We start from the raw sequence: 12,134 nt of genomic DNA, 5'->3' as shown, positions 1-12,134 counted from the left end.
TTTATGGCCATGTAGTCTTTGAAGGCTCGGATGTGATTGAGTGGGTCCTCCACTCCCTAGAATTTGGGCACATCAGTCAGGGTAAAGTTGTCAGGTAGTTGATCCCCAACGGGTTCAAATCTCCGATTGTCTTCAAGGTGGATGTTGTTACCCCGGGCTAGGAGTTGTTCTTCCAGGAGTTTGAGCCTTTTCTCAGTTTTAGTTAAGGGCAGAGTGTTGTGTTCTCAAGTTTCCTTTTTTTCCAGGGTGTCGATACGGGTCTCAACATGATCCAGAATGACCTTAAGAGCAGTGAGTAGGCTGGCTAGCTGAGCAGTTGTAACATCTCTGTTGTCGTTGTTACTGTTGGACGAAGCTGAAGACGGGGCCATGGTTCTGAGGCAGAAAAACGGCTCGCATTACAACTCAATCCGACACGGTTCAAAGACTGAATGCAGAAAACACGAAGGACGGGACAAACATCAGACTCAAACAAGACGAGGGTGACCGTGTGTGGTACCTCGGTGCTGCCTCGATTTATAACGTGACGGTGTTGACCGGACTTTGACTCACGTCCAACGTAGTGGCGTGACGCCGTTGGACGAGTCTCGTGGTGAGACGACTCATAAGTAAAGACCCATAAGTACGTTTGCTTCGAGTCAATAGACACGAGGCAAAATTGGAATGGTGGACTGAAGTTTTCGAAAATAGAAATTTTCAAAAAGATAGGGATCCCCGCAAGTCGGTCAGTCGGTCAGGCCGTCTTAAGTTTGTTTGCAAAAGACGGTTTGAGTTTGAGTCGGCTCGGAAAATGAAGTACTGTTACCCAAGACGGTTTTTGAAATTCAAAATTGTATGTTTTGAAAATCGAGTTTGAAATGTTTGAAAAGGTCTCGGGGACGGTGCTGTAATACTACAGTTTTATGAGTCTCTGGGTACTCTATCGAGTAGGCCTTACTCTGTCGAGTAAGGGTGTGTTGCGTTTTAAAAATAGTTTCTGACCGTTGGGTACTCGATCGAGTAACATTGATACTCGATCGAGTAAGGGGGCACTCGATCGAGTACCTCCGCTACTCGATCGAGTAGCCCGGTTTACGGGTAATGTTTTGACGGGTTTTATTAATAATGCGGGAATGATATATAAGGCTTTCGTCACTTTTCTCAAAACACTTTTACAATCTAAAAACCTTCAAGAGAAGATTAGAAGTTACGTTGAATCATTCTCGCCGCATTATTAGCAAATCCCGGATCTAGAAGTGTCGGATCCTGTCGTTCTTTATATCTTTGTGATCCTTGGGTCGAGGGTATGATCTACGAACCGAATTTGTTATATTTAATTAAGTTTCGTTAAACCCTAATTTTGGGATTGGGGGGTTTTCTATGTTTATGTTGATGTGGTAGTGATTGTATGATTATGTGTATAGGAGAAGGGTTCGTAGAGGAAAGGTTTTGAGACAGCTGCTAGATCGTCTGATGATTGTGTTGCTTTGCAGGTAGGGTTTCCCTACTCAGTATTAGTCCCATAATGCATAGTTGGTGTTGTGTGATTGTTGAACATTATCGTATTCGTATTGTGATGGTTGTTGGTTTTGATTGCTGTTTAATGGTAGTGATTGTTTGTCTCTGGTTCTCGAGATGCGTTCTCGGCTGAGTGGAGTCACTTGCGGGAGTGGCTTCACGCCCTAGTTTCGCCCTCCGTGGAACCCGCCACGTGAGGGGATGTGCACATTAATGGGACAGGGTTATCGCTCGGTATGATGAGCGGGGATTTGGTGGGTACAGCTGCGGTCCCCTCGCGTGGTCTGGTCCGGTGGGGATCGGTGGTGAGAGATTGATTGGAGTGGGTGTGATTGTGTGTGTAACCGTGTGAGCTGCTTGTTTACTATGTTGTTGGTTTATATAAATTGTGTGATTAGTACTGACCCCGTTTAATGTTTTAAAACCTGTGGTGATCCTTTCGGGGGTGGTGAGCAGGTATGATATGACGCGTATGGGATAGTTGGGATGAGTCATCACGTGGCAGTTAGAAGTCTTCCGCTGTGTCAGACGATGTTTTATAGCTTTGATAGTTTTAGCAGTAGACCGTCTGAGAATCTTGTATTTCAGTTTCGGTTTTGGTTTTGATCATGTAATCACTTTAAACTATTTTGTTATTTAAATTATGTTTTTTCATTGTCATTTGATTATCATTTCCTCGGGTAACCGAGATGGTAGCACTTTCATGCCTTGAGTGGTCCTGGTAAGGCACTTGGAGTATGGGGGTGTTACAAAATGTTATCAGAGCGACGATCCTGAAACCTGTAACCAATGAACCTAATGAATATAGGGAGTCAAATTAAAATGAACCCGGGGTAAAAGTTGTAGGAGCTAATGCAAAGGCTTGGGAGACGTCTTGAAGTCGCGAACTCGCCCTACAATTTTGAACCGGTCACCATGGGATATGAGTCGGGATCGCTATGTGTTTATTTTGTGAATTGTGTACCAATATAGTGATGTGTGGCATGAATAAGTGTGATTTTGTATGTTGTTGGTTGAAAGCATGTTGGATGATAGTTGGTTTACCATGTTGATTGGAATAGTTAGAAAAGTATGTGAGAATGACGAATGATGTGGTGGAAAAAGGAAGTAGTTCATATGTGATGAATAATGATATTGCAGGATGAATGATTTATAATGTGTACATACTAGTAACTTGTGATTAGGGGATTTGATATGATCTTACATAATTCTGTTTGCGTAAAGTTAAATAATAAGTTCATATAATTGTCTACTGTGGTATCATATGCACTTGTAGATAAAGAATGTGGTTGAAATAGATGAACTGATTGGAAAAGATGGAGTGTCAATTGCATGAGAATATGGATTTTGTGAATATGAATATGTTTAGATGATGAAGTGGATTTATAATATTGTTGCGTTAGTAACATGGAAATAGGATTTGTAATGTATGAGAATGTTTTGTGTTACGAAAAGTTATGAAATTAAAGCCTGCGGTTAGTACATGATTAGTAAGTTAAATAATATATGTGCATGATGATTGTTGTTGCTTGACTTTTGAAGATAGTAACATGTGATTAGCAATACTGGTTTTATGAGTACTGAGTTGTTTTTGTCTACCTTGTTGTTGTTTAAGTCGTTTGGAACTAAAAATCAAGTAGTTGTGTTTTTCGATTATAAAGAGGTTGTCTTTAAACTGTTATAACTTGAGATGCATAAATGATTTTGATGTGATTCTAATTGGAGGTGATAGGGTGTTCTTTTACGATTCTAACGATAGGTCACACGCCCAAAATGACCAAGAAATGAGTGAGTTATGACCGTTTTACGAAAACTGGACAGTGCTGAGAAATGCGTAGGGTACTCGATCGAGTGGCCCCTACTCGATTGAGTGCATCTTGGTACTCGATCGAGTACCCCTTACTCGATCGAGTAACCCTGGTAAAAATTTTATACGTGCCTCTGACTTTCACCTACTCGATCGAGTAAGTCACTTACTCGATCGAGTGGCCTGTACTCGATCTAGTGACCCCTATTTTGGGCCATATGCTTATCTTTTGACTTCGTTGCATATTATGTTTAATTCAAAGGTGTTACTTTGCTTCTTTATGCATTGTTTTACATGTATGTTGATCCTGATGCGTAAGTTACCCAATCTTATGGTGTAATGAGTGGCACATGTGGTGAGTGGGAGGACATGAGTTATATGTGGTTGCGATAGATAGTGGAAAAAGAAAAGGAAGATCGTTATGGATTAATTGAGGCATAGAGCATATTTTGTGAGACGGGATGGGTGATATGATTGTGTGTTGAGTAATGTAAAAGTAAGTGAATGTGGGCAAAAGGTGATGTAAGTTTATGGAACAAGAGAATGAAAGATTGAAATGAGAGACGCATATGGTGGTAACTTTGAATGTTTTAAAGATTATGAAGGGAGGTGGTTAGCACTCAGTTGGTTAAGAATATATGTAACGGAAAGGTCGTTATAGGTATATGGAAAGAAATGGGGTATAAAGAGCTTAGATTGAGTTATGCGGCGATGTGGGTTTGCAGATAGCAAGTGAGTTTAGGAATTTGGTTTATCAAGAGGTGGAACTAATGTGTGATTTCTTGGGCAGTTAACAGTATGAAATGAGTTTGGGATTGGAAAAAAAAAACGAGATGGAGTAGACTGACCGTGTAGATTGACTAGTGGTAACTGTGAGTGATAGCATAATAAGAGAAGATCCATGGTAAGAAAGGGTGAGATGATATCGATATGAAATAATAAGATTTGAGTTTTGGAGCGATGAGAAGGTAATTGGAGCACTAAAGGGTTAGGTAGAAGTAATAAGGAGTTGAGATATTAAATGGAATTGTTGAGTATAAAGAAAAAAGAAGGGTAAAAGTAAGCTGAGAAAAATGTTCACCGGAGTTATGTGATATAAAAGTAAGGTATCATCGGGATGTATAATACTACCAAGAGTAAGTGACTTAATGGTCATACAGAAGTTTCAGGACAACATGATTAATCATGAGTTTCGAGGAATTAAGGGAGTAAGAGGTTGATTTAGTATCTGCACTCTATGAGATTTTGGTGGAGAGTTAGATGACGATACAGTTCAGGATAGTATTGGGAAGAATGTTGAGGTAATTTTGTTGATGGATTTGATGTTCGTTATTTGGGATGTTAACCAAAGATAGGAAAGAAAACGTGATGTTTAGAGATGAGTGTAAGAGGTTTGATGTCCGGACAGTGGTAGTGTTATGGTTTGTGACTAGTGGTTAAGGGTGATGGTATATTAGAAAGGTAGCAATTCTAAAGAGGTTGATTTTGTAGGGACCAGATTGATAAGTATGGTTATGAAAGAGTATAAGATGTGGTTATATGAGGCGGTTGTTAGTAGTTGAGTATTAATGGTGTGGCTACATTTGGAAGAGGGTGATGGATATGCGAATGGGAGAATATGTTATGAGGTGTATACGAGTTAAGCTCGGGTGAGAGGTAACTTTTATCAGGTGGTAACTTACGTGATCGGGATTGACTGGTTGGATGTGATTACGGGTCTGTGATATATATAAATGTTTGTGTGAGGTTTTGACCTCACAAGACGTGGTATGGTGTGATTATCATAAAGTTGTTATTTGAATGTTCTGTAATGCATGTTGGGTACGCTAATCTAATTGAATGATATTAAAAAAAGGTAATAATTTGATTGATCTTGTATGTATAGTTAAAATGGTATGTGTATTGATGATACATGTTTATTCCGTGAAATGGTAAGGATGATGTTCAAGAGATTCTTGTTAGTTCTTTCCGCATAATGTGTTGTGTTATAATCTAATAAAACGGTTTTGAGTGAGTTTTCTTGTTCGAAATGTCATATTGAGTCAGTGTTTATGGGAATTATATGTGATTGGAATGTTTATCGATGTGGTTGTGTGCCTCGAGTGGTGATCCGGGCATGGTACTTCATGTCGTGATGCGGGTATTTTCGCACTGCGGTGAGGCTGTTGGTGGCGGTGTTGCGATGTCGTCACCGGTTGTGGTGGAGTAGGCGAGATGATTATGATATGAGTTCTCAAAAGTACATATCAGTTAAACATAGTTGTTGTTTTGTTTGTTGCTGTTCCTTGTAAGTTTTGGTTGGACAGGTAGACGGTTGTTTTGTTTGCTGATGTTTCTTACCAGTTTCAGTTTGAGAATGAGGGTAGAGTATGATATGAAAGAGAGTGTCTTTGTTTCCGTGGTTGTCATGGCATAGGGATATTCTGTTGATGGGACCCAGTTGTCAGAAGTTATTACAGTACATTTGATCTTGTTGTAGATGAGACATCGGTGCACATAGTCATGGCAAGTGACTCGTAGAACATATGTGGTAATGATCTGAAAGCTGCAGGTGGTTCATAATCTTTCGTTAGGACAGTGAGGGTAGGGTGTTTGGATTTAGTGTCATGTTAAGTCATGTATGAGTTTTGCAGTGATGAAAGAAAAGAACTAGAGGATTTGGAGTGAGTGTACGTCACAAGTGTGAATCGTGAGCTATGCTTTTGACGATAGGAGTTTATATAGTTTATATAGAGAGGTATGTCGTGTTGCGGTAATGTGGAAGAGTTGGAGTATTGGTTATGCTAAGGGTTTTGTGGTATTGGTTAGATGGAGTGCAGAGTGATTTGTAATGTATGAGAACTGTTTAAGTAAGAGAGCCTTGGAAATAGGAATGGTTATAGAAATGAGGTTATAGGCGGTTATCTTTGACATGTGGTGGTGATGAGGATAATGAGATGATATAACTAAGGACGTAACATTTGTCTTAACAGGAGTAGGATGCGATAAAAGAGAGTTTCATGGTTGTGCATGTTGTAATATAATTGGAAGTAGAGTGTTAGCGTAGCGTAAAGGAGGGATTTGTTTTGTGGATGATACTGTTAAAAGGCCATGGCCGTGCTTGTAGTAGTGTGATGCTTAGGAGTGTGAGAATACTTCGATAGTGGTAAGGGTTGGATGATGATGTTTAAGAGTTCGAGAGTTTTGATAGTGGCATGATGATGTTTATGAGTGTAAGTAAACTTCGAGGACGAAGTTCCTTTTAAGGGTGGTAGAATATAACATTCCGTTTGATGTTATGAGTATCTTGATATTGGATTATCTAGTGGATGATATGTTACGGAGCTAGCAGCGCTTGTGGACGGTAGTTGGTTATGTATGAAGTTGGTGTCGTGAGAGATATATATGTGGTAGATAAGATATCGTGAGTCATGTTGTGGAAGTAAACATAGTTGGTGGAGTGGGTGTTAAGAGTTCATGTGTTATGTTTGGTCGAGTTCTTGAGTTCTTAGCTATGTTGTTGTGTCTTGGTCGAGTTAGTATGGTTGTTTTTATGTATGGGTTGAACTTCGGGGACAAAGTTCTTTTTAAGGAGGGAAGACTGTAATACTACGGGTTTATGAGTCTCTGGGTACTCTATCGAGTAGGCCTTACTCTGTCGAGTAAGGGTGTGTTGCGTTTTAAAAATAGTTTCTGACCGTTGGGTACTCGATCGAGTAACCTTGATACTCGATCGAGTAAGGGAGCACTCGATCGAGTACCTCAGCTACTCGATCGAGTAGCCCGGTATATGGGTAATGTTTTGACGGGTTTTATTAATAATGCGGGAATGATATATAAAGCTTTCGTCACTTTTCTCAAAACAATTTTACAATCTAAAAACCTTCAAGAGAAGATTAGAAGTTACGTTGAATCATTCTCGCCGCATTATTAGCAAATCCCGGAGCTAGAAGTGTCGGATCCTGTCGTTCTTTATATCATTGTGATCCCTGCGTCGAGGGTAAGATCTACGTACCGAATTTGTTATATTTAATTAAGTTTCGTTAAACCCTAATTTTGGGATTGGGGGTTTTCTATGTTTATGTTGATGTGGTAGTGATTGTATGATTATGTGTATAGGAGAAGGGTTCGTAGAGGAAAGGTTTTGAGACAGCTGCTAGATCGTCTGATGATTGTGTTGCTTTGCAGGTAGGGTTTCCTTACTCAGTATTAGTCCCATAATGCATTGTTGGTGTTGTGTGATTGTTGAACATTATCGTATTCGTATTATGACGGTTGTTGGTTTTGATTGTTGTTTAATGGTTGTGATTGTTTGTCTCTGGTTCTCGAGATGCGTTCTCGGCTGAGTGGAGTCACTTGCGGGAGTGACTTCACGCCCTAGTTTCGCCCTCCGTGGAACCCGCCACGGGAGGGGATGTGCACATTAATGGGACAGGGTTATCGCTCGGTATGATGAGCGGGAATTTGGTGGGTACGGCTGCGGTCCCCCATTGGCAGGGCTGGTCCAGTGGACAGTCGGTGATGGAGATTGATTGGAGTGGGTGTGATTGGGTGTGTGACCGTGTGAGCTGCTTGTGTACTGTGTTGTTGGTTTATATAAATTGTGTGATTAGTACTGACCCCGTTTAATGTTTTAAAAACGGTGGTGATCCATTCGGGGGTGGTGAGCAGGTATGATATGACGCGTATGGGATAGTTGGGATGAGTCATCATGTGGCAGTTAGAAGTCTTCCGCTGTGTCAGACGATGTTTTATAGCTTTGATAGTTTTAGCAGTAGACTGTCTAAGAATCTTGTATTTCAGTTTTGGTTTTGGTTTTGATCATGTAATCACTTTAAACTATTTTGTTATTTAAATTATGTTTCTTCATTGTCATTTGATTATCATTTCCTCGGGTAACCGAGATGCTAGCACTTTCATGCCTTGAGTGGTCCTGGTAAGGCACTTGGAGTATGGGGGTGTTACAGGTGCATGGTCCTCGGGATCTCGAAAGTGTCTCGAGAAAAGGGTGTGTGCTTTTCTCAGGGTTTTCAAAGAGCCATTGTCGGTGCAAAACGAGTTAAAATCCGTGTCTAGACGCGGTGATTATAACGGCGTAAAAAGGTGTTTTGAAGTGGTTGTAAAAACCGAGTTTGAAAATCGTCATTACGACGGCCTAGAAAGGCGTGGTGAAATAGTTGTAAAAACCGGGTTTGAAAATCGTCATTACGACGGCCTAGAAAGGCTTGTTAAAATGTAACGGTCGGCGAAAGACCAAGGTTCGAAATGGTCATTATAACGGCGCGAAAGTCTGTTTTTGAAAGTTTGAAAATGACACGGAAGGACTTATGATCACATAGCACATAAGCACTCACAGTTTCATTATATTATGCATAATGCTGACACGGGTTTTGGCTTAAAAGGGTGGGTTACACACCAAGCAATCAAACCCCGATTTGCGAGAGGGATACCAATCCAAACAAAATGTGTAAGGAGGGTGCCCTAGCCTCGTGCTCGAAGGTGATGAAAGCTCTTTGACGAAACAGAAATATGTATCGTCAATGCTATGCTTGACTCAATCAGGATTCGAAACGCGGGGATGAGAAAACTCATGCCGACGGGACGAGCCAATTGGTCGAAAAGGGTTAGGTTGTGGGCCCGAACAAGGAACCCGACCGTGACCGAAATATCAATTAATGCATTCCAACCAAGACCTCGTTCGAGTCTCACCATCTAGGGATAACAAAGGCACAAGTGTCCTAGTTTCCTCAGCGGAGTCGTCAATCTGTGGACATGGCCCACCTACACGCCGAGCCGATCTATTTGGCGTATAGCGGTCTTTTGAAAGCCACGCTCGGTGGCGTAAAAATGCTTTCGACCGGATCGTTTTAGATCGGTCGGTTTCGTCTCGGCAAGGGTCTCGAAACGATTAGAGATGTTCGGAGTCGCCACCAAGCATTTCGGGATGCTTGGAAACCGTTCGAATCCACTTTATACCTCGGTCAAACGAAGCACAAAGCAGTGTTTGACATAGTTACTAAAGATAAGGAATCGTCCCTCTTTAGCATCCTATCTCTAGAATGACTCTTGTATGCCCTGGATAAGGTCGTCCACTATCCAAAGTTTATGAGTAAGAGGTGAAGGTACGTATTGAGAAGCCCTTTAATCAGACACCCAATCCCGCCCGCGGTAGCGGCCTCTACTGATCGATCTTGGTTGGTTGAATGCAAAAGTTGATAAACCGGTTTAAATGCATGAATGCGCATCCATTGGTTTAAACCTAACATGTGAGAGCTTTCTATGTCGATGTATTTAATCCAAGTATCAAGTATAAGATGTCGAGTTGGATTTAATGTTGATTTCCATGCAAGACGGAAATTAAACATCCATTTACCAAATTAGGTTTATGGTGCATAACGTGATCCATTTGTCTTAATAAGGCGTTTTGCAAATACGGTGTTTGAATGAGCAAACTAGTCATCTGATCCGTCCTGTATTCGGGTTAACCGAAGTCGGGATCATCCTAGACTAGTGCTAGAAAGGGAACAGGCCCTGCATCAGGCAGCCAGAAGAGGCGCGAGCCTATTGGCGATGCAAGAGGGTCTCTTCTGGTTTGAAAAATAGAAAAAGGAGTGGCGTGTTTAGGCGCGGGTCAGTCAACGATGGAAGACGTGTTCTAACCATTGAAAAACTTTTATAAAACGTGTTGAAAAATGGGTATTTGAAGCCGTTTTGCTTTGAAAAGGTCGTTTAGGCCGCTTTTGAGTTGATTTAAAGAACGGGACTTGAATAATCGTCATTGTTTTGACAATATTCGATGTCGGGTTCGATTTTGCAAGCTTGACATGAATAGTTTTGAAAATGATTATGAACTAATTGTTTTAAGTTCATTTGAATATAATTAGTCAATATTTATCATCGTACTCGGGTTAAAATCCGACATGGTATATGGAACCAAGGATGACTTTGTGTTGATGACTAATACATTTATTTTGAATATGTAAAGAAATGATGAAAGGCTTTAAAATACCTCCAAAATGTAAAGAACTGAAATAAAAGGCTTTAAAATACCTTTTAAATGTAATTAACCAAATATTATCACCGAAACACGGATTAAACCGTCATGGTATTAGGAACCAAGTGTGAAAAATGTTTTATGGTTAAAACTTGTAAAAATGGTTTGAAAATACTTGAAATGGTAAAAACCGTTTACAAATATGAAAATAAAGAGATGAAGAGACCAAACACGGTTTGGACTTAAGACTGGGCAGGGTCCTTTAGGCGCGAGCCTATCTGCTACGTAAGTAGCCTCTACCTCAACCAAAAATCCGATTTTGGCTCATTCTTCCCATGTTTTGGACCATGTTATGGATGATTTAGCATGTTATAGTCATAAAACAGATGAAAACATGATAAAAGGAGATTTTTACACCCTCATACTTACATGCTAGGCTTATGGCGAGAAATCGACGTAAGTGTATCAACTCGTTTGGTTGGAAAACTCGGTTTAAAACCGTTTTGGTAAGTAAAAAAAGTGTTTTGTTAAGTTTAGTGATGGTGTAGTGTTCGAGATGGTCGGTCAAGTGGATTAATGCACGATGACGGTACCAAACAATGTTTAAGGCTTGTGTTTACGATCGGTAGGTCGTAAACACGTGTCGGATTGTGACTTAGGAAGTCGAGTCGAGAATTTTAAGAGAGAGGTGAGGGCGCGGACACTCGCGTAACTCTAAAATGGTTGCATTTGAGGGGTATTTATAGGAAAATGAGTGGTTGTGTGAGTTTTGACCGACGTGGCCACCTGGGCTGCTCAAAGAGGTGCGAGCCATGTAGCACGTCTTCGAGGTGTCTTGTCGCTTTCACACAAGTGCAATCATGATTTGTTCTATCCTAGGATTTGGATGAACATGTTTGGTACTTGACTATGTAATATTTCGGGAAATATTAACATAGAAGCATCTGAATGGTTTTATTTTTTGTGTTTGACTCGGATTGACTCGTTGTTGGAGTCGGGATTTGAATTTTTAGTCGGTTTTTGGTCCGGTGTCGGTTTTGACTCTAGTTAGTGTCATTGCGACCCCGTCGTCATACATTAAACACTCCAGGTACTTTTGAAAAGTTTTGAAATGTTTTATTTTCGAAATCGTTTGAAGTTTTCCGACGTAAAGTTGTACACAAACTGTCGATCAAACGCTGCGATTCCTAAGCATGTTGTAGTCCGATAATCATCGGGTGTTTATTGGAGTCTCAGCAGATATTGGGTATCTACAACTGCATTGCTTGCATTATGACTCGATCCTATCATTGAATTTGCGATTTAATAGGCTATATGGGACTCGAACCCATACCTTTATGCACAATTTGCACATTGCTCTACCATTGAGCTAATAGCCTTTAAAATATGCCAAACAAATACGAATATGAAATAACGGGCGTATCATATTATGGTAGCCTAAATAACTTGTATAAGGACACTGAAATGTTTCTCACATGTTAGTAAGATATGTAAGAGATACACTAAAATTCCTTGTAGTTACATAAAAAGACCGATAAATACATTAAATCTCCTCCATAGTCATTTTCCTTATTTCATGTACATAGAAGTTTATTTCATGCACATAGAATCTTATTTCATGCCCATATAAAATTAACGTCCTTTAACAACAGTAATTAGTATCATAATATAACCAACTAATGCAACTGAAAAACTTTTTAATGCAAATAGAACCTTATTTCATGCACATAGAACCTTATTTCCTGCACATATAATTTTATTTCACACTTATTTCACGCACATATAATTTTATTTCTTGCACATAGAACCTTATTTCATGCACATAGAATCTTATTTCATGCCTATATAAAATTAACG

The sequence above is a fragment of the Silene latifolia genome, chromosome 10 (assembly GCF_048544455.1).
Source record: "Silene latifolia isolate original U9 population chromosome 10, ASM4854445v1, whole genome shotgun sequence".
NCBI classification, from domain to species: domain Eukaryota; kingdom Viridiplantae; phylum Streptophyta; class Magnoliopsida; order Caryophyllales; family Caryophyllaceae; genus Silene; species Silene latifolia.
The sequence above is the reverse complement of the archived record's forward strand: the minus strand, read 5'-3'. Positions refer to the sequence as shown.